This window comes from Alexandromys fortis, unplaced genomic scaffold, assembly GCF_014885135.2.
Source record: "Alexandromys fortis isolate MF-2015 unplaced genomic scaffold, M_Fortis_MF-2015_v1.1 scaffold_134, whole genome shotgun sequence".
Lineage (NCBI taxonomy): Eukaryota > Metazoa > Chordata > Mammalia > Rodentia > Cricetidae > Alexandromys > Alexandromys fortis.
In genome coordinates this window covers 2,559,354-2,581,470 of record NW_026068007.1, presented here as the reverse complement: position 1 = coordinate 2,581,470, position 22,117 = coordinate 2,559,354, and positions in this window count along the sequence as shown.

Sequence of the window (22,117 nt, the reverse complement as noted above, 5' to 3'; positions counted from 1 at the left end):
ACTCAAGAAAAGTTAAGTCTTGTCAAAATAAAAATAGCCACAGATGTCACTGGACCTGATTTTCTGTATACATGTTTGGTCATGGAGTCAAACAATCTATGCCCCACAGTAGAAGCTTTTTGTGGAGGCCTATCAGCCTATAGAGAGCCTTGTACTAGGAGCGTCTTCCTTTTACTGTGCAGGTCTGTCTGTGGAAACAAACAGAACCTATCTGATTCCTCTTTCAAGTCATTATCCTCCAGCTTTCAAAGTCAGCAGATGACTACACACTAGTAGACAACACTTGAAGCTTGCTAGGTCTTCGTATCCAAACCCCGACAGTCTTGCTCACAAACCCCTTGTTGTCCCTCCCCTCCATTCACTATGTACACATCCCTCATGGGAACGGTGTCTCCCTATGTCCTATAGATCTTGATCATTACAAGTGGAAATTTCTTCCCTTTGAGACACATTGCCCAGGGACACATATGACCTCCATAGTCACTTTCCCCATTTGGAAATTTCACTTCCTCTTTTCATCTTCATTTCTTACATTATTGAATGACAGTTCTACAAAATGCTGCAGTCCAGTGGTTCTCAACCTTCCTAGTGCTGTGACCCTTTAATATAGTTCCTTGTGTTGTGGTGAACCCCAACCATAAAATTACCTTGTTTTTACTTTATAACTGTAATTTTGCTACTGTTATGAATCATAATATAAATACCTTATATACAGGATATCTGATATGCAAGCCCCTGTGAACGGGTCTTTGATCCCAACTGAGTCACAATCCACAGTTTGAGAACCACTGCCAGTAAGAGTGTCAATTCTATTGAATTCCGGAAGACTAAAAATGCAAATGGTTGGTTTTCACGGCATTTCAATAAATTTTAAAAGTGAATTACCACTTCTAAATAATATTTTATTATTTATTAAGCATTCCATACATACTGCCAGGCAGTGGTGGTGAACACCTATAATCCCGGCACTCAGGAGGCAGAGACAGGTGGATCTCGGTAAGTTTGAGGCCAGCCTGGTCTACAGAGTGAGTTCCAGGACAGGCTCCAAAGCTACACAGAGAAACCTTGTCTTGAGAAAACAAAACAAAAAGAATTTTATATATGTGTATATGTTTTGATCATATACACCCTAACTTCTTCCTATAATTCCTCTTAAATATACTCCTGACTCCTTATTCCTTTCCAACTTTGCATTTTTTAGTCCACTTTGTGCTCGTCATATATTCACAGGTGCCATCAACCTACCAAGACCCATATCCTTAAAAGAAAATTGACTCTCTCTCCCAGAAGCCATCAACAATCAGTGCCTCCTCAGATAGGGGTGAGCTTTTAAGGCCCATCCCAATGCGAGGAGGTTGACTGGCTTGGTCTTGTGCAGGTAACACTGCTGCTGTGAGTTCATAGATATATCGAGTCCACAAAACACACCTCTCCAGCCTCTGCCTCTTACAAACTTTCTGCATGCTTCCTCTTCCATGATGGCCCCCCAGCCTTGGGAAGAAGGAAGTGATAGAGGTGTCCTATTTACTGCTGAGTGATCGATCCATGGTGGACCCCCAGCCTTGGGAGGAAGGGTGTGATAGAGGTGTCCCATTTGTTGCTGAGTTCTCCACTGCACTTGTTCTCTGAGTTTTGACTAGCTGTGTGTTTCTCTGTTTACTGTATCCTTTATACAAAGAAGCTTCTCTAATGAAGTCTGAAGGTGGCGCTGACCTATGGGTAGAAATAAAAATTTAAAGAGGAGTTTGATACAATGTCCATTTAGCAAAATAATAATAGTAGTAGCTTCACCCATGGGGCCAATAGCCTCCCCAGCCATGGATGGGTTCTTGGTTCTCAAGTTTACAGAACCAGGCATGCATTTCCTTTATGGAATGTGCCTTAAATCCAATAGGATTTTTAAGTGGATTAATGTTGTTAAAGACAGAGCTGGGGAGGTGGTTCATCCAGAAAAGCTCTTGCCTCCTAAGAATATGACATAAGTTCATATCTCAGAACCCACGAAGGAAACCAAATATGGCAGTGTTTGACCATAACCCAGTGACAGGCAGAAGAGAGGCCATGGCAGAGGAGGGGTAGAACCTTATCCAAAATTCTAAGCTAATAAGAGCCCTTGTCCCAAACACAAAGTAGAAGGCACCTAAGGAACAACAACAACACACACACATACTCGTGTGCACAAATACACACATACACATATATACATACACATACAGATATACACATATGTATATACACGCATAATAAACACACATATACACATGTATGCACACATATATCCACATGCACACTTAATTATATATGCACATACATACATACACATACACAAGCATACACACTTAGATGCACATACACATAAACATATACACATGTACACATGTGCACACACACGCATGCTCACACACATACACACATGGACATAAACACACAAGCAAGCATGCACCTCCACATTAAAAACAGTTACACACATGAATACAACATGTGCACAAACAGAGATACAAGGATAAAAATAAATATTTTATGAGAGATTCTTTCCATCCACCTCATTTTCTGACCCTGCTTTGCTTATATGAAAACATTAAGATACTTATTTTCCAAGTAAATGGCAGGGCACTTTTAAGACTACAAGGATGTCTTACAGAATCTTCACCATCTTTCTTGCCAGTACATTTTATAAGGTTAAATTGTTGTTAAAGACAGCAATGTGAGCATGACATTGATCTAATACAAAACATAACATATAAAACACTCAGAGACAGCCAGTAGAAGTATCACCACATGGATCTTCATTACCTCGTGAGGACAAAAGTCAGTGGCCACACCTTAGAGCTTTGGAAGTTATTTCTGGCAAGTATTTTATGCTCCATACTCTTTTTCTTTTTAATTTCATTAATAAAGATAGCTACCCTGGTCTCCAGTTCCAGTTGCCCAATGAGGATCTCCTGGAAGTGTCATGAACATCAGTGCAGGTGTTCCAGGGGCCTTCTTGGGGGAGCTGCCTCTACTGCAGGAACACGGGAGATGTTCACATCTGCTGAATTTGCCAGCCCAGCCTTACCAGTCCCATAAAGCTGGAACTTCACTGAGTCAATGCATTAGTGGAATCCAAAGAATTCTTCCAACCAAGCTGAGAGAAAAAATCTTTGGCATTGTGAGGAAAGATGAGTCAATGTTAGCTCTCCTTCTGAAAAATCAGAGTTGAAATTGGACCCCCCCCCCCTCTAATGCTGCTGGCACGGACTTGGGAGTTGAGAACTCTCCAGAACTGCCAATTAAAAATACCCCCTTTCTGAAAGTGATTTTGTGATTGCCTAGCATTTAATCTATTAGGGAAACTGTCTTCTGGCTGAGGCTTGTATGGTAGAGTAAAGGGTGCAGTCCCCTCTCAGTCCCATAACAGTGGCAGAAATGCCTGAAATGTCTGCAGTCCCCTCCAGGCAAGTTCTTCAGGACTGCTGAAACTCTCAACTAGGAAAAATAAAAGGCAGTACTAAAATGAGAGTTTTCACTGATCTAAGCACTAACTGAAACCACAAGTCCTGATGTTTAGGCATTGTGTAATAGAAGAATGTCTCGGTCAGGGTTCTGTTGCTATGAAGAGACACCATGGCCACAGCAATTCTTACAAAGGAAAGCATTTAACTGGCTTTGGCTTACAGGTTCAAAAGTTTAGTCCATTGTCATCATGGCAGGGAGCATGATGAAACACAAACAGACTTGGTGCTGGAGAAGTAGCTGAGAGTTCTACATCTAGATCCACAGGCAGCAGGAAAAGAGAAACTCTGGGCCTGGCTTGGGCTTTTGAAATCTTAAAGCCTATGCCCAGTGACACACTTCTTCCAACAAGGCCATGCCTTCTAATCTCCTAATCTTTCTTAAGTATTTACACTCCTTGAATACTAAGCATTCAAATATATGAGCCGGAAGGGGGAGAAGGTGTGGGGGTTTGCGGGAGATGTGGGGTGAGGGGGTGTGGGAGTGGTCATGTCATTTTTATTCAAACCATCATAAGATAGTAGTGGGGATGGGCTAGGGGTGGGGAGGGGAGGAAACCTCTATAAAAAGAAATAATTCTGGCACAACTAACTCACTTTGATAATTTTGTAAATCTGCAATTTCTGCAGTTGTCAGTATTTGGATTAGTAATAAAATATTTTATGATAATATTAAGTCTATATTTTGGATTAAAAACCAAGGTGGTTGAGTTTAAAATTAAGTATTTTAAAGCAACTACTATGGCCAATTAAGACACAAAGCTATAAGCTGTGGAGATGGCTAAGTGGGCAAAGTTCTTGCTACGAAAGCTTAAGGACCCAATTTTGGATCCTGAGCACCCATGTAAAAACCTAGTGTGGAGGCACACCTGTCTCTCCAGTTCCTGGACACAGACACAGGCAAATGCTGGTGACTCAGTGGCCGGCCGGCCTAGTCAAAGTGGTGAGCTTCAGGTTTCCTGAGAAATCCTGCTTCAAAAAGAAATGAGGAGAGCAAGAGAAGACAGCACTGCTCACCTCTGGCCTCTGCATACATGCACAGGTGCACGCTACTCCCCCTCCAGACACATATAATATACATAGAAAAAGAAACAAACATCGGAACTATTTGTGTATCTTCATAAGCTAATGGATTCTAGACAATAGCAATTCCTAAACTTAGAAATGCATCTTGTCAAGGTGTCATCAACCCTCTACCTCCCAGGAAGGGAGATATTTTGTTTGTTTGTTTGTTTGTTTGTTTGTTTGTTTGTAACCAATGGGTTTGTTTCACTCATAAATATACCAACTGTCAATTGACCTGGACTCACAGTGACATCTTAGTGGAAAGGTACTGATTAAGGCATTGGGAGACTCTGATCTGAGATCTGGAATCACCTGTAACAAGCCATATGACACTGAGAAAGTGACATTCCCTGACGAGGCCCCCAAATAACCAGTGTGAATGGGCCAGGTCCTGGTTCTGGAAGATGCTGCCAGTGAGACAGTGTGCCACATGTCTATCCCCTTCAGCTCAGTGTATTATTGTCAGGTTCTAATGAGAGCAAATTTAAACACTAGCCCTGCAGTTTAAAGTAAGGGTTGTCTTGGGAGAATGGAAGACTCTAAAAACAATTTCAGGTCAATGAAAAAGATCTATTTGTCAATAGAGACTCAGATTAACATCTACAGACACCTCCAAGATCACGAAAATTATTGTACTAAAAATGCTATGCTCTCCCAGATAGCACATCTGAAGTCCTGAAATATTAAATTAACTAGTAACAGCCGGCTTTGTTTTATCAATAAACACACAAAAGCCAACTTAATTTCTGTTGTAGTAACCCAGTGGTAACTTCCTGTGGTTGTTTATGATGTCATTCCAAAGATGGGCAATATATACAATTGGTTTCTGATGTGGGATTCCCCTCTGGAGGCTATGAATATATATTATTTTAAGAAACTGTTTTGGTCAATGGCTTAGTAAAGTCAGACAGGAAATCTGAACAGAGATATGGAGAGAAAGCAGGCAGAGTCAAGGAGAGGCCATGTAGCTGCTGAAGGAGATAGATGCCAGACTCTTACCAGTAAGCCACAGCCTCGTGCTGATACACAGATTAATAGGAATAGGCTAATTTAAGATTTGGCTAGAAATATGCCTAAGATATGGGCCAAACAGTGTTATAAATAATATAGTTTCTATGATATTCGGGTCTGAGTGGCTGGGAAATGAATAAGCAGTCACCCTCTAGAGGGTTTTTCATTTTTTTGTTTCATGTCTACCTACCCTCAGCTTGGAAATTAGCGCGGTGATTTGTGGAGTTTAGACTTGTATGCGAATTCCATTGTCCTAGTTGATGCTCCTCTACCCCACGTGAGTGCTGTTCTTCCACCGTGCCCCCACCTCCTAATTGACACCTTGTATTTTATCCCCAAATGTCCCTCTCTTCTGTCTCCAGTTTTAGTCCTCTAATTCCTACTCCAATGAATGAGAAGATTTTGTAAGTGTATTTGTTTGCAAAGCATCAGTTCAGACAGTTCCAACATAGAATACAATATGCCACAGATAATTTTTTAAAAAATTAATGTGATTTTTGGTGTGTGTGTGTATATGTGTATTCACATGTGCTTGTGAATATAAGGAGCCTCTTTCAGTCTAATTTTTTCTTAAGATTTACTTATATTTTATGTGTAGGTATTAGTGTCTGTGTGTGCATATATATACCATGTGCATATATGATGCCTGAGGATGCCAGAAGTGGGCATCAGAGTCACACGTGTGAACCACTATGTGGGGGATGGGCATGGAACCAGGTTCTCCAGAGCATTGTAGTGAGCGCTCTTAACCACCAACCTTCTCTTCAGCCATTACATCTGAATTTTGAAACAGGGTCTCTCACTGAACTTGGACGTTAATGTTTCAGCTAGACTGCTAGCCAGGAATATCCAGAAGTTGTGTCTCCACTCATACAGAATAGTGAGAATACAGATGGTCACTGCCACCCCAGGTTTTCTCGGAGATGCTAAGGATCCGAACTCAGGTCCTCATGCTCCTGGGATGACCACTTTACCCACTGAGCCATCTCCTCTGCCCTCTGATGTAGTTTTAAAGAAAGATTTAATGGCTCTTCCTATAACCATCAACTTTTCCAGGCTCGATATTCTGCTTAGAATGGAAAATATTATGTCAAAACTGATGTAGTTTCATGGAAAAAAAATTAAATGTGTCTGCAATCTTTAGCCTGTCCAATCTCATATGCGAGTGGATGATATTTAAGGTGAGAGATTTTACCAGTTTTCAAGCTGTTGCACAGTTCTCAATCTGTACTGAGACATTTACAAAATGAAGGCTATACCGTCGCTGACAAAGTAAGAGGAAAGTGTCGGGAGGGAAGCAGGCTGTGGTGGTAATGGGTGACACGGGCAGCTGCTGTCATCCTAAGGAGGTAGCACACCCGTTCCATTCTCCTGGGCCAACAGCCCTTCCTTGAGGATAGCTGAGTGCTAATTCAAGTGAATGAGGCAATGGACCAACGTGGTTTTCATAAAATATGAATGCTCCCAAGCACCCTTTCCTTCCGGCAGCTGCTTCTTCAGGACGGCCTTGGAACGCATAATAGAATTCACACCGAAGCAAACTGTGTCAAGTGTATCCTTTGGTCAACAGCACACCCTGGCTAACTCTTTAGTCCCACTTGAGACAAGGAAAACTGTTATCCTTGCCAGAAATAATGCCTCCACTTGTATATTTTCTTCATATTTCATGTCTTTGTAGCATATATTCCATCCAATACACGACCACAGTTGAGGATTGTAATCTCGAATATGCTTGTCTTCAGATAATATAAGCTTGTGGTCATTTGTGAAAATTTAAAGAGTGTGTCCTCAAGACCTGCCCAATTTCTACAGCCATGGTTCTCAAGCTTACTAATGCTACAACTCTTTAATACAGTTCCTCATGCTGTGGTAAATCCCAACCATAAAATTATTTTCATTTTTACCTCATAACTGTAATTTTGCTACTACTATGAATCATAATTTAAATATCTGATATGCAAGATATGTAGCCCTGAAGGGGGTTACAATCAACAGGTTGAGAACCACTGTTTTACAGCAACATTAAATAGACACCTATGTGTTTAAAAACATGAGTCACTGTTGTAAGGAGGCCGCTAGCTAGTTCTCGGCCGCTTATCCCTGAAATAATCACACAGAAACCATGTTATTTAAATCACTGCTTGGATTTTTAGCTCTAGCTTCTTATTGAATAACTCTTACATCTTAATTTAACACATCTCCATTAATCTGTGTATTGCCACGTGGCTGTGGCTTACTGGCTAAAGTTCCAGTGCCTGTCTCCAGTGGGGCTACATAGCTTCTCCTTTCTCTGCCTTCTTTCTCCCAGCATTCAGTTTAGTTTCCCTCACCTAGTTCTGTTCTATCCTACCAGGCCAAGCCAGTTCCTTTGTTAACCAATGGTATTCATAGCATACAGAGGGGAATCCCACATCAAGTCACTAGTTGGTGAACTATTAATCTTCTACTAAAAATGTTTAACAAGAGTTAGAGAGTTGTTCTGCCAGCTGTGGTAGTGTTTGCCTTTGATCTAAGCACTTTAGAGGTTGAAAACGGCAGATCTCTTTGAGCTCAAGGGTAGCCTGATCTGTACAGTGAGTTCCATTCTAAGCTATATGATGAGATCTTGCCTCAAAAAGTAGTAAACAAATAAATAGAATTAAAACATTGTTCTAAACATGAAGAAACATGAGGCTTTAAAATCAGAATGAAATATTTGCCAGTAACCCCCACCAAAGATATGATTGATGTTGTTTAGGATATATACAATAATGGAAATTTATAACCCCGAGTTCATATGGCAGACATGGGAAGGATTCTTTGATTTATTTAGTTTTGGATTCTCATTTCTAATGAACGGCTACCAACTTGCCTGTTATACACATTGGTCCAGAATAAAAGACAGATCTCAAGCAAGAAGTCCCACTGGAAGGGTGGTTCAACAGCTTCATCTGCCTGGAGTCAGTTTGCACATTCCACAAGAAACCCACAGCAGGTTGTTAATGGTGTCAGCAGACACTCTTAGATCAGCCTTTCCTTCCTTCCTTCCTTCCTTCCTTCCTTCCTTCCTTCCTTCCTTCCTTCCTTCCTTCCTTCTTTTGTTTCTTCCTTCCTTTCTCTTTTCTTTTTTTCCCGGACCTCATTCTATAGACCAGGCCTAATCCTAAGAAAAACTCACATGCATGTTTTGAAGATGCCACTACAGGGATCATTTTGTTCTAACCTGTGTACTCAAACACAGAGTGCAGGGTAGAGTCGCATTCCTGGTATCTGGTTTCCCTAAGAAATTCTCTTTTGGGGTACACTTGCCTCACCCCTGCCCTTAGCCACAAGGAGCTGTGATTTGTTTACACACATCTCGGTTCCCGCACATCTTTCAAAGATGTCCTATTACTACCCAACGGAATGTAGAGCCCCGCCATCAAGCTTGACAGGCTCCATCTCATTAGTGCCTTTTTTTAATCATCAAGGGTGACAACCCATGATAAATTCTGTCAAAACAGAGGAGTCTAAATGAGGAGAGGGAAAGTGGGAAGAAAGTGATGCACTCTGAGAATAGATAATGTTCCTTTGCCTAATTTTGAAATTAAAGAGGAAGAAAGGCAAGCTGAGGGCAAAGAGGACTCTGATCTGGAGAGAGCAGGATCCCAAGAGGAAATGAAATGTGATACTGGTTATTTCTTAGGTCTGTTTTCTGGCCTGCCTCTATATAGCAAGAACAGAGAACCTGTATGAAACCCAAATTTTATACATTTATATAAAAGTCTGACACCTCAAACTCTACACAACTGTTATGGTCACCACCACATCAACAAATCAGATGCAACATACCAAGACCTGGGTGCCTGCATTCTCTATTCACAAACCTGGTAGCTCTCAAGGAACTCTCGAGAACTGAGCTGAAGTGAACACAGAAATATATGGTAAAAGAGGGATCAAGATGTGGGAGGTCCTTTTGTCTGTGTGTTGCTTTTATTGGTTGATAATAAAGGAACTGGCTTGGACTATAGCATGGGAAGAGGAAGACAGAGTTAGGAGAATGCCATGGAGCTGCTGCTGGAGATAGACATGTTGAAACTTTGCTGGTAGGCCCCAACCTCATGGTGGTACACAGATTAATAGAACTGGGTTAAATTAATATGTAAGAGTTAGCCAATAAGAAGCTAGAGCTAATGGGCCAAGCAGTAATTTAATTAATACAGTTTCTGTGTGGTTATTTTGGGGCTAAGCAGCCAGAAACAACAAGCTGCTCCTTCCCCCAACATCAAGGAGAGCACTGCAGGAGTCATCACAGCCTATCACCAAAGGGTGCATTCACAGTCATAAGGAAGCATCTTCCACACCTGTTCTACCCACAGGAGCCTCTTTGCAACTCAGAGCTGAAGATGTGACTGCTATTCTTACCCCATTGCAAAAAATATCTGTATGCCTGCTGACTTGACTTTTGTCCTCTGCTGATAAGCCGATTTCTTGCCTTACTAACAGAAGGTTCCATGAACACTAGACAGTGAAGAGCATAGAGTGGAAGCCATTAACAAGACCCAGAATCTGTGGTCTAAGTATCTCTCAGAGACCCAGCAATGTTGAGGAGGCCCCTTCTCAACAACAGCTGAGTGACCAAAAGACAGGGTAGTTCAGTCACGCCTAGAGGAGGAAGTCAGCCTGAAAGGTACTAGACAACGACTCATTAGGAATTCCTAGAAAGAATCAGAGAAGAACTGTCCAGGGGACCCACACTCCTAGGTTTAAAGTTAGACTACCCCTTGGTGTATTCTGAGACAGAGCCCTCTCTATAGCTCTAGAATTCCCCGGCATACACCAGGCTGGCCTGGTAGTAATCTTCCTGCTCTGCCTCCCAAATGCTAGGATTGCCGGTATGCATCATCACACCCGGTACCTACCCCTGAAAGTTTTGTCCTAGAAAGTACTAATTCTCAAAGAAGTTGTGGCATTTATATGAATGAAAATATTAGTATAATTTCTTACTTTATCAGAGCAAATAAATCCTATTTTACCACATGATGATGCTTCTCTCTTCGGTTACAAAGTTTAATTTTGTAAGCACACTTTCTAGGATAGTGAGGGAATACATCTGGGAAGCTATTAAGATTTTATCTAACATTATCTATCAATTCAGGACGAAGTATGTCACCCAAGGTGAATGAGAAGGATTACTTGAAATAATTACAAATAGACTCTGCTCACAGCAAATTCACAATGGGACTCTCTAGAAATAGTCTCTTTTTACTATAAAGTTGACTAAGTGAGAAGAATTAATTCATGATCTGAAAACATATCTTAGCATGGCTCAAGGGACAGTATCCCAACAGACATCTAGAGAAACCCCTGATTAATTAATAAATTAATCGGACAGATGTACTCTTAGGAGAGAATATAATTGTTTGGATTAATAACTCAGTAATTAATCCTAAAAAATCACCAGCCTTACAGTTGAGAAAATGCCAATTTTATAAAGCAACATCTAGATGACGAACATCCTTCTAAAACACCCTCTGGCCAGCTCAATCATTGCAACCAAGGACACTGGGGCTCCCATGAATCAGGTGATGCCCCTGCTGGCCATGATGACCCAGAACCTCCACATCTTAACACTAACCTCCCACCATGATGAACAGCACCATGATCACTCAGCACAGAGTTCTCAAACATCATTCATCTGAGGCACAAAGCTCCAAAAATAAAACCTCGACGAGAGTTTCTACAAAAGCATAAAGATATACTATCATCCGCTGGTCCAATGTCCACAAGGCACTTCTCACGCAAAGTCAGAGACAGACAGACCCCTTCTCCAGCACCTGATTCAAAAGTGGTGGAGATACACACACATGTATGCAAAGAGCATGTTTGCAAGTGTCTGAAGTCATTTTAATAAGAAATGCTGCTGGGGTGATGGCTCCATGGGCACAGCAAGGATAGCACACTTGTCACACAAGCATGAGGGCTAGAGTGCAGATCCTCAGCACTTCCATGAATATTGGGTGGCAGGGTGTGTTTGTTATCACAGCATATAGGAGGAAAAGATGGCAAACCCCTAATATTAGCTAGCTAGACTAGCCAAATCTGCAAGCTCTAAGTCTGAGGGGGAGCCCTTGCTCCAGTATATAAGGTACAGAACAATCACATAAGACATACAAAAACCACCTCCGGCCTCCACGTGCATGTACATACATATATATGCACCCTCCTCACTCCCAACCCCACAAACATACAAACATGGCGAGGGAGATTTGTCTGTATTCTGTCAATCATGTTTTAAATAAACGCTGATTGGCCAGGCAGGAAGTGTAGGCAGGAAAACCAGACAGGAAGCAGAAATGATGCAATGAGAACAAGAGAATTCTGGGAAGGAAGAAATTGATTCCTCCTAGTCCTGTGCAGACCACCGAGATAGCAAGATGTGACCTGCCAGCTGAAAAAGGTACCGAGCCTATGGCTAAAATAGATCAGAATAATGGGTTAATATAAGTTAAAAGAGCTAATAAGAAGCCTAAGCTAATGGGCCAATCAGTTTTATAACTTATGGAGATTTTCTTTGGGGCTAAACAGCTGTGGGAACTGGGCGGGTCAGAAACCCCAACAAGCAGGCCCAAGAACATACATGAAGTGGGGGGGGGCTGCTAATGAAGGCAAAGAAAATAAACTAAACACGGCTTATAAACCATTCTGAACCTTCACAAAGTCGTTCTTAACAGCTCATTGGTGATCAGGGAAAAGAAGATGTTATGATGTTTTCAATATTCAAATCTGCTTTTTAAAATGGCACTCAGAGCAAATAGGTAATCCCATTTTTCCAGAAAATTTATTTTTATAGAATCAACATTAGTTTCTGATAATCACTTGCATATACACACAAGCCAAAATTTTGCTAGAATATCAGTTAAGACTTTAATCACAGACTCGTGGGTTTTATAAATCTGAAACTGGAAATAAACTTTTAATCCATTGTTAAATAATACTAAGTTGAAACTTTAACTGTTATATAAGAGTTATCATGCCAAACACACAGTGGATAATGATACTGGTGTGGTCCACAGCCTGTCCACACCATGACACATTGCACGGTAGAAGTTATAGGGACTGCTAACAACAAGAAAAAAGAAAACCTTGTGGGGGGACAATACATAAACAAAACCATAATCCTAGCCCAGAGCAAGAAAAATCAGGAGGATAAGAGAAATGTTACACAATCTTATTTTCTAAACAGTTTTCAATTAATTTTACATTGCCATGAGAGTATCGTAGCTAACTATGAGCCTGGCCAACATCGGAGCGGTTATAGTTAGAGCTCAGAATGAAACAGAACACTCCAAAGATGTTTTTCTTTGCTAACTTTGGCCAGCACCATACAACACTAAACAGCAGGGGCAAATTCACTTGTGTCTGTATAGAGATCTTAACAGGCCTGGAGAATAGTTCAGAGGTAAAGTGCCTAAGAAGCATGTACAAGGCCACAGGTTTGATCCCTGTGTTATAAAAATGGACAAACAATTTAAGAATAACTCGAGGCTGAATACAGAGTATGTATTATTGTTTTCCAGGTAGGAACACTCAAGGTTGTGGAATAAGGCTAGCTTGCCTAGGAATAAGACTCTGCTTCTGTCACCCTACTGACAGGCGGTGAGTGGGAACCCAGCCTAGAACACCTTAATTCTTAGGAAGGCAGAGATTAAGTTCCTGAAGACTGGAATGAAGGGCCAAGTTAAAACCTGAATGTTATGAATTATTAGGAAAGTTACTCCAAGGTTCTGGCTGCTAAAGGGGGAAGTAAAGGATGCACGATGTTTCCCCATGGGATAGTAAAATCAGTAATGTTCATTCATGTCTTTTTTGTCAAAAAATAGATTCCAAAGAAGGGGAAAGCTTTTCAAACATGTTGGAAAATACTTTACAGGGCTTCTTCGTGGAGCGAGGGTCCGTGCTATCTAGGTTCTCATGGTGACCTAACCCACAGCTGTCTTCCATATAGAATTAACAGCTTCCATTAGCTTTACATTAATAATTGAGATCGAGTTTGACTTAGGGCTGGAAAAGCAAATGAGTAAGTGTTACAGAAAACCACTACCATTTCAAGAAAATTAACAGAGTAATACCCAACACTGAAGTTACGCCAGCTTTCCTTGGGAGTTATTAAGGAGCCAGCAGAAAAGATACAGATTTTCCTCATATGACCAAAGTTTAGAGACGTGCTACCTGGGGATCACCCTGCTGATTTTCAGTGAAGACTGTTCAGATTTTCTTCTCTTCCAACCAACTGCCATTTGGATGAACGCTGGGCTGTTCCCTGCTTCTTCGTCCTGCCTCCTTCCCCTTTTGTGTGTTTGCAGTTCTAGGGACCAAGCCCAGGACTTCACACAGGACAGGCAAGTGTCCTGCCACAGAGCTTCATCCCCAGCCCTGTTGCTCACTGCTGGAGAGAGTCCTCCATTATCATAAGTCTATTGTCTGTTTAATAATTCCCCGAAGAGTGAAAACAGATATTACCAATGCATGCCTTTGTTGCTACAAAGGATTCCTTCTGCTAAAGGATTCGATGAGAACTTGTCATGGCAACTCCATCTCATTCAGCTATGCTACAGAACTTGGCATCATTAAAATAAGTGACATCTGTAAACTTCATTATAATCTCATTTTACTTTTGCTCTTCCATGCTACCAAAACCTTTGGCAAGATGTGTTAATAAAGAGAGTTGGGGCAACTGCATCCTCCTCTTTCTGCTCTTTCCTAACCTCTGATCGTGTCTTAACAAGCAAAGAAATGAACAAGAGAGGAATGGGGGGGGGCAAGACCCGAGAGCTCAGATAATTCACACCCACAGTCTAATTAAGTTATAATGAAAGTGCCCATTGTTGCGCTTCCCTCCTTCCCTCCTGTTGCTGGGATGGGTTTGTGGAGAAAGTTGGCAGGCCTCCTCCTGCAAGGCTGCTTTCCCTAACCTTCAGACACAGAAGGAATGAGGACGCAAGAGACGCTGATGAAAAGAGCACAATGCGCTCAAATACGGGATGCACGCTTTTGTGGATTTAATTCTTATAAAATCTGTGTTTGAGCTTTGCCAGCCTCTGAAAGACCTTCAGGTAAGACAGCCTGAAAAATGCCGCAGTCAGCCAACCACAGATGATAAGTGGCCGGTGCCGCTACACAGCTCTGGGGCACTGGTTGGTATTTTGAACAGATTTGTTGTAAAGAACATTCCAAATGTATTAAGCAAGCATTTTATAGCATGGATAAAGGTCTGCTGATCTGATAATTCTGGTAGTAGGGAGCTCTTCTTGGTCCTTCAGATTAAAGTAGATTCCCCGGGCTTCTGGCTTCATCCCCTCCTGTGGCTGTAGTGCATTGATCACATATATAGTCATTTGAGTAGCTCTCTGCTGAGCTGGCAGTTTGGTTGAGACTGGGAATGGAGTCTGATTTGTTTGGCACTATAAATCCAAAGATTCCTAGAGCATGAGATGGGGTACATGTTGCTTTTCAATGCTCAAAAAAATGAATAAATGGATGAGTGAATGATCAATAGACAGGCAGGCAGGCAAACAGACTGATGGACAGACAGATGAACACATAAGTCCTGGGTTCCATGCGCAGATGCTAACTTCCTGTGTGGTCCATCAAAGTCACTGAGCTATAACACCACTTCCATCTCTGCTACATGAACTCGAGCCCAACAGCACACAGCTTTAATGACCTTCACAGTACTCCAGAATTCTACTATGCAATATAAACCCTGGCTGAAGGGGGTTCAAGGTCTCAACAATAGATGAATCTGGCGGATCTTGAGCGCAGTGTGAGGAAAGAGAGTCACGGTGACAGTTCTTACATCTGCAATGGCCCATCCTGTGCCTGCTACAAAACTGAGAGCTTTACTCATATTCTCCCTTATTTCTCAAGCAACCCTTCATTAGGGATGGTACTGGCTGTCTTACAGATATACAGGCAGGTTTACAGAAGAGCCAACGCAGCTCTTATCAGCATCATCTTATTGCTAGGTACCACTAATTTGTTCATCCAAGCTTTGGCAACTTAAAGAACAGAAGGGCTTACTTGTCAGCCCTATTCACTGTCCGAAGAACACAGGGTTGCAGCCGGGAAGCTGTCTGCGCAGAAGAGCTCCAAGAATCGGGAAGTAGGGGACAGCAGACATCAAGAAGACCTGAAGTGTGTGAGGATGTGGTGATCTGTGTGGGAAGCTGGGTATGTACCAAGTGAGACTCAAGTAGAGAAATAGATGGGAAATGTGTTGAGTGAATCTGGACTTTACTTTTCAAACTCTCAGAGCAATCCTGTGTGGGGCTGTGCTTGCAGCTTGTCCTACACGTCATTTCCTCCAGGAATACCTTGTGAGCTCTGCAGACCAGTCAGGTAGCGTGCTCCTCCCAAGCCCCCCACCCTCGCAACAGACCTTTACTGCCTCTCTGCTTCCCCATTAGCCCTACCTCTTTATCATATGGCTGGAGGGAAAGGGGGACCCCTGTATCCAAGACCTGAGAGAAGCCAGGGAGAAGAGCAACAGAATTGCGGCATGAGGATGGGACAGACCTGCTTAGAGGTAACCCAATTGATACGTTTCACACTCATGGAACTGGGACCAGCTAGAGGTAGGAGAGACCTATGTAAGAGCAGGTACTTTCCTATGGCAGTAAAGTCATTTTCCAAGAGTGTCACAGCAGTCCTTCTATTCTTATTCTAAGCATAATAAGTCAAATTAGTGAGAATGTCCTATTTTTAAATTAATACCATTACCATATCAATGGAAAACCGAGCAGCACATTATCCAGATAGTTCACCCAGAATGCCTGTTGTTATATCACAGACATTCAGTTACAAGCTGATCAGAAAGAGATGTTTACAACTATGCATAGAGTATCAAGAAGGCTTCTTTTACTGATTTTTTTCCTAGGGGAGAAAGAGAGAGAGAGAGAGAGAGAGAGAGAGAGAGAGAGAGAGAGAGAGAGAGAGAGAGGAGAGAAGGGAGAGAGGAGATTTTAAGTCTGGGTTGACCTCTACTGTGTAGGGTAGTCCTTCAATTCCACTCACATTCCCCGAGTCTCTCATTCATGTGTGACTGATGAGGGATGTAAGACAATCAGAAAGCTATCCACTGGAAGAGTTCATTCTGCATAAGAATTATCCCTTCTTGTTAAGCTTTTCGTCCCTCTTAAGTTAGTAAAATATATTGCAAGTCATCTGGGGAAACAGTGTGGCCCCTTTAAAGATAAATACTCCCTCTCTTCAAAAAAAAAAAAAAAAAGAGAGAGAGAGAAACACAATATCTGCAACCATGAAACCATCGTAATTATGGCTCTCACTTCAAATAAAAGGGATAACTAAACTGTGCCTTTTCCGTGTTTCTAATTCAGCAAAGCCTTTATATACACCCTCTAAAAACAAGTGACGTTCGTATTTGCATCTTATTTGAAAGGCGCTGGCACTTTGCTAGATCTTTCCCTGCGTTCTGGCATCCTGAGCAGTCTATCTGAAGACAGAAAGCAGGGCCGGCTCTGCGTTTCTAATTCTGATCCCACACAGACATACATATGCATGCACTGGCTTCGAACATCCATGGTGCACACGTTATCGCTGGCATTCGGATGGGACACAAACCAGAGATGTGCCAGGTAAACGCGCAGATTTCATTGGCTGAGTACGGACTGCACGCTAAGCACTGGCATTTGTACTATCTTTAATCCCCAGCCTTCTAATAGCAGTTGCTAACATTGACTGAGCATTTTCCATGTGCTGAGATTTATTCTAAGAACTTTCATCTTTGCCAAATCACGTGATTTTTTTCCAGAGTCCGCAGTTAGAATGGAGCTGGGACTTTTACTCGCACAGCAGAGAACTGGAGCGTAGGCCGGCCCTACTGCCTTTCTAAGAATCGCCTGTGTTGCCAGGGACAGATGAGGACACAGGGCTTGAAGAGGCTGGATACTCACACGCGGTCACACAGCCAGCAAATGCCCTAGCTAGTATTTGGACCCAAGTGTCTGGTTCAGCTCCCAGTCCTTCGTGTTTCATCTTGATTGGTTTTTATTGGCATCTAAGACAAGCCACAGTGGGCAAACTGGAGAGAAACAAGGCAAAAGAAATTCAAACGATATGGACGTGTTCTGAATTCCGTGGGTGGACTGACCTTGGAAATTAGCACACAAATTTGTGACGGAAAGCAGTGGCCCTAGGCAATTGACTGAAACTAAAGATGCAGAATTAAGTCAGGGAGCTCTAGCATGACATCATGCGTATTCTTCAGGGAACCAAATACTAGGAAAAAGTACTAAAACAGAGTACTCCATCCCAAGCCATGCTTTCCTAAGTAGGTGATTCTCTTCAGTAGCTCAAATGTTACATCGATGCACAGACTGCTTGAGAAGCAGACTTCCATAAGCTATTTCTACATGGCCATCATTCACAGAATAAGAAAACAAATTCATTCAGGAAATGGAAATGAGTCATCGAAAGTGGGCAATGTGATTCATAGTCAGCATGTATATAAATATTTGGAAATAAATTAGATGTATATCTGTGTTCCCACCAAGGCTTGTTTATTTTCATTTGACGACTGCCAAGAATAAGCAAGAGAGACTGCAGGCAACTTCATATTTTAGACTTTGCCCCCGGGCTTTGATAAGGTCACGTTACTGCTCACTTCCTTAATTAAAGCTCAATTTCTTTGCTTCTGTTTTGTAAACTTCATGAAGAAAAAAAGTATCTCTCACCCTAAAGAAGTCTATGTACAAAGTCCTAAGCTTAAGAGGTCCACAGTTCAGTTTGAAAGAATGCAAAGCTCCTCAGCACCACACATCTCCAGAGAGCACGGAGCACCCTCCAGGAAAGCAGGTCTGCACAGGCCTGCCCTGTCATAACAAAGTCAGCTGAGCAGTGGAGGCGAAGGGCTAAGTTAAAACCTGGTTGGTAAGACAGGAAGAAGCAATTGCTTTGATAGACAGAGGACAAATCACAGCAGAGAGTGAGAAAACCTGGAAGAATAAAAGTTCTACCAATTTTTATGGTAGCAGAACTCATGTTGAAATTTGATTAAGCCTAAGTGTGCTGAAGCTGGCAATGAATTAAGAGACGACAGGGTGGTGACAGATCTAGGCCCACAAGTGGATTAATGTCTTTCTGGAGAGACTGCGTGAGGTCCCACAGGAGTGAGCTGGATCTTGCAGGCGTGGATTCATTACAGAGAGCAGGCTGTTATAAAGTGGGCCCACCATCACCTCTTGGTCTTTCGTGAGAGAGTCTCACCAGAAGCCAAAGAGATGCTAGTGTGTGCTGTTAGATTTGTAGAAGTGTGAGCCAAGCAAACCCGCTGTCCCTATCTTACCAGCCTCAGGTATTCTGTGGCAGGATACAAAATGGACCAAGGCTTGGGCCTTGAAAATACAAAGGGAGAAAAAGATAAGTAACTCCGTGGTCAGTTGAGTACCAGAATGCACACTCCTATTCCTATATTAGCAATTATATTCCTACATTACAATCAAAATAACAATTAGAATTATTCAGACATAACAAGTTTATTCATACATTATCTTTATTACATGATAGCAGAAGATCTTATATCCCTTATTCTGTGAAATATTAGATTTATTCCACAAGAAATTTTACAGACCATATGCCATTAACGACCATTAGAAAATTTATTTGCTGTAGATACTAGAAGTACAGTGTTGAAGAAGACATGGTCCTTACTCTCCTAAGTCTTTAATAAAGTAGGGAAGACAGGAAATAAACAAATGATCACACAAGTAAATAAATACTCAAAATCTCCAGAGTGAAACTGAACAGGAAATGCCTGCTGGCTTTAGCTACAGACTTTACAGTTGACTTTGTGGGAAAGTCGATATTTTTCAGTGTTCCAAAGAACACATGCTGTGGAAGAACAGAGACAGAATCTGTGTCACTTGGAGTTATCTGCTAATAACTATTCACTCTCTCACATCATCCTGAATTCTGTTCTTAAAGATAGACAAGGAGCAAGAAAAATGAAACAATGCTAACACATGTTTTCAGTCAGCTTTTATTGCATTAACTGGCCTTCACTGTATTTTACTTTTGATGTTGTAGGCTCTCTTATTATATAGTCTATATGTGTCTACATAATTTATAATATAAATTTTAGTAGCCAGTGTTTAGATCCCAAGATCATCACAGAATGTGGAAGAGACTATAATTTTGAAAAAAATCTTGACAATTTGGACTTAAAGCAAGATCACGCCATAGCTGGGTGTCATGACACATGCCAGTAATCCCAGCATTTGGGAGAAAGAAGCAGTAGGCTTGTGATTTTGAGGCTAGACTGAGAATGAGACACTGTCTAGAATACAATAAAGTAAAATAAAAAGATAAAGCAGAATAGAGAGCATGGCTGTTTATTAATTTACACGTGGAGTGCAGAAAGAAAGAATTTAGCTTCTCCATGTAGGAATTCTGTGTTAACACCCATAGGTTCCATTTTTATTAGTATCATTTTTCTCTAATTTTTCTTTGTATAAGGCATGGACAGTTTTATTAAATATTTACCTATCAGAGAAGTTTCATAAGATTCCTTAGTTTTGAATGTATGTTCAGCAGGTTTTCCTCCCAAACCATTTGAAATAAGTAAAACATTTCTGTCTCCATAGCTTTCCAAATACACACTCTTGACAAATTGGTTAGTTACGATATGAGACTAGGCAGTTTGCCCATAATTGAAGACATTTTGCCAACAAGCCACAGGCTGCCAGGGGAAGCTGCGCTGCGCTCTGAATATGAGAAGATGATCCCTCTGTAAATATCCAGGCGCTCTGCCCTTTCAAAGCAATGATTCCAGGCCGCATGATTGGCAGATGCCGTGATTAATCATGACACCACGTGATGGCCATCCTTAAGGATGACAGCTGACTCTGCTCGGAGCACACACTCTTGCCTTCCCGTTCTTTATGAGGACCCGCTTGTTTTTGCCATGACCATGTGACAAAGAATGGAGACACAAAGAGCTTGATTTCATTCACAACTCATTTCTCCTGCCGTCCGTTCGACAAAATTGTCACTGTCTCCCTAGCTGCGCTTAGCCTTCGTGATACGAAAAGATACATACGAATACGTATGGGGATAGCATCAGAACTCCAGAAAACCCGAGGTCTTCAGAAACTCATGCAATGCTATTTGTGAACCTAAGAATGCTTTTATAATTGACAAACAACCAGAGGTTTCTAATGTCACAGGAAGTTTCCGGTCTAGCTAAGCTGAGGGTAAATTGCTACTCCTTGGGAACACTTTCCTTGGGCTTTTAAAGAGTGATTTGGTTTCTTCTGCTAGAGCTGTGATTTATGAGATGAATTCCTAGTGGTGTGAGGCAACTCGTGCAGCTACCAAGCAAGAGCACTCGGTCGCTTCTCATTATGCGCTCCTGCCCATTACGTAGAGCTCGCCAGAGGCCCATCCCAGCTCTTAAGAGCAAAACAGGACTCTCTTTGGTGAGATTAATTATTGACTTTGGGGGCCTATTCTCTGACTTAGCAGTCACTAGGAAAGTATTTATACTCCAAGGCCGCCGGCCTCATCCTTTCCCACCTACTCAGAGTTGCCTCTACAGTTCTGCATGTGAACCTGTCCACTGGCCTACATCCCTCTCTATAGAACCTTCCATCTAGGCACAGCCATGACAATCTCCATGTTTTCATGTCGCAGCCAATGGTTCTCAGTCCATCCTCTGCCCCAGCACACATCACATAAATCAGAGCGGCTTCCTCAAGATCCTGGAACTGGTGATTGAGAGCAAGCATAGTGACAGGACCAGGAACAGGACTGACACGCACTCCCATCTTCCCAATCCCAATCCATCCCGTGTCCTCACAAAGCCATGTACTGGAAAAGATTAGGAACTGTTGGTTGGTTACAGGTGTTCTTAGCAGTGGCTATCGTTGTGACGTCACAATGATTTTCCTCTCATGTTTTCCTGCCTTCCAGTCACGTTTTCTAATAATGCTTTTATAGCTGGTATTATCTCTGCCAAGACCAACACAGAGGCACATCTTGCCAGGCACTCATAGACCTAGACCAATTGTTTCCCTGAAACACTTTCAAGAGAAATGCAGGCCTCCCGTTTACTTTTTTTAAGAAGGCTCATTGTGCTGACAAAATATGGACACAAATTTAATGGGACAATGAATTCACAGTGTTGAAAGGCTGTGTAGAATCGAGGGGCTGTCGGCTCCAGATGAGGCAAGACACGCAGAAGTGGAGGAGGATAGGGGTGGGGGGACATCAGAAATGACACTGTCAAGGGATCCTGGGCGGCGGATCTTGAGAGGGACAATATACGGAGACGAGTTACAGAGTGGATCAAACTACAGGAAGCAGGGAAGGGATTCCCTTATCCATATATGTGAAAGCACAAGCAAGCTAAATGGCTGAAGGATGTGCATGAACCCTGCACTTAAGGGCTATCTGCTTATGGGCTTGTGTTTCCAAGATCATGGGAGTAATACCCAAGGAATGCTAGCCCTCTGTAATAAAGGAAAGAATAATAAAATGACTGCATGATAGCAATCAGAGAAAAGAATTGC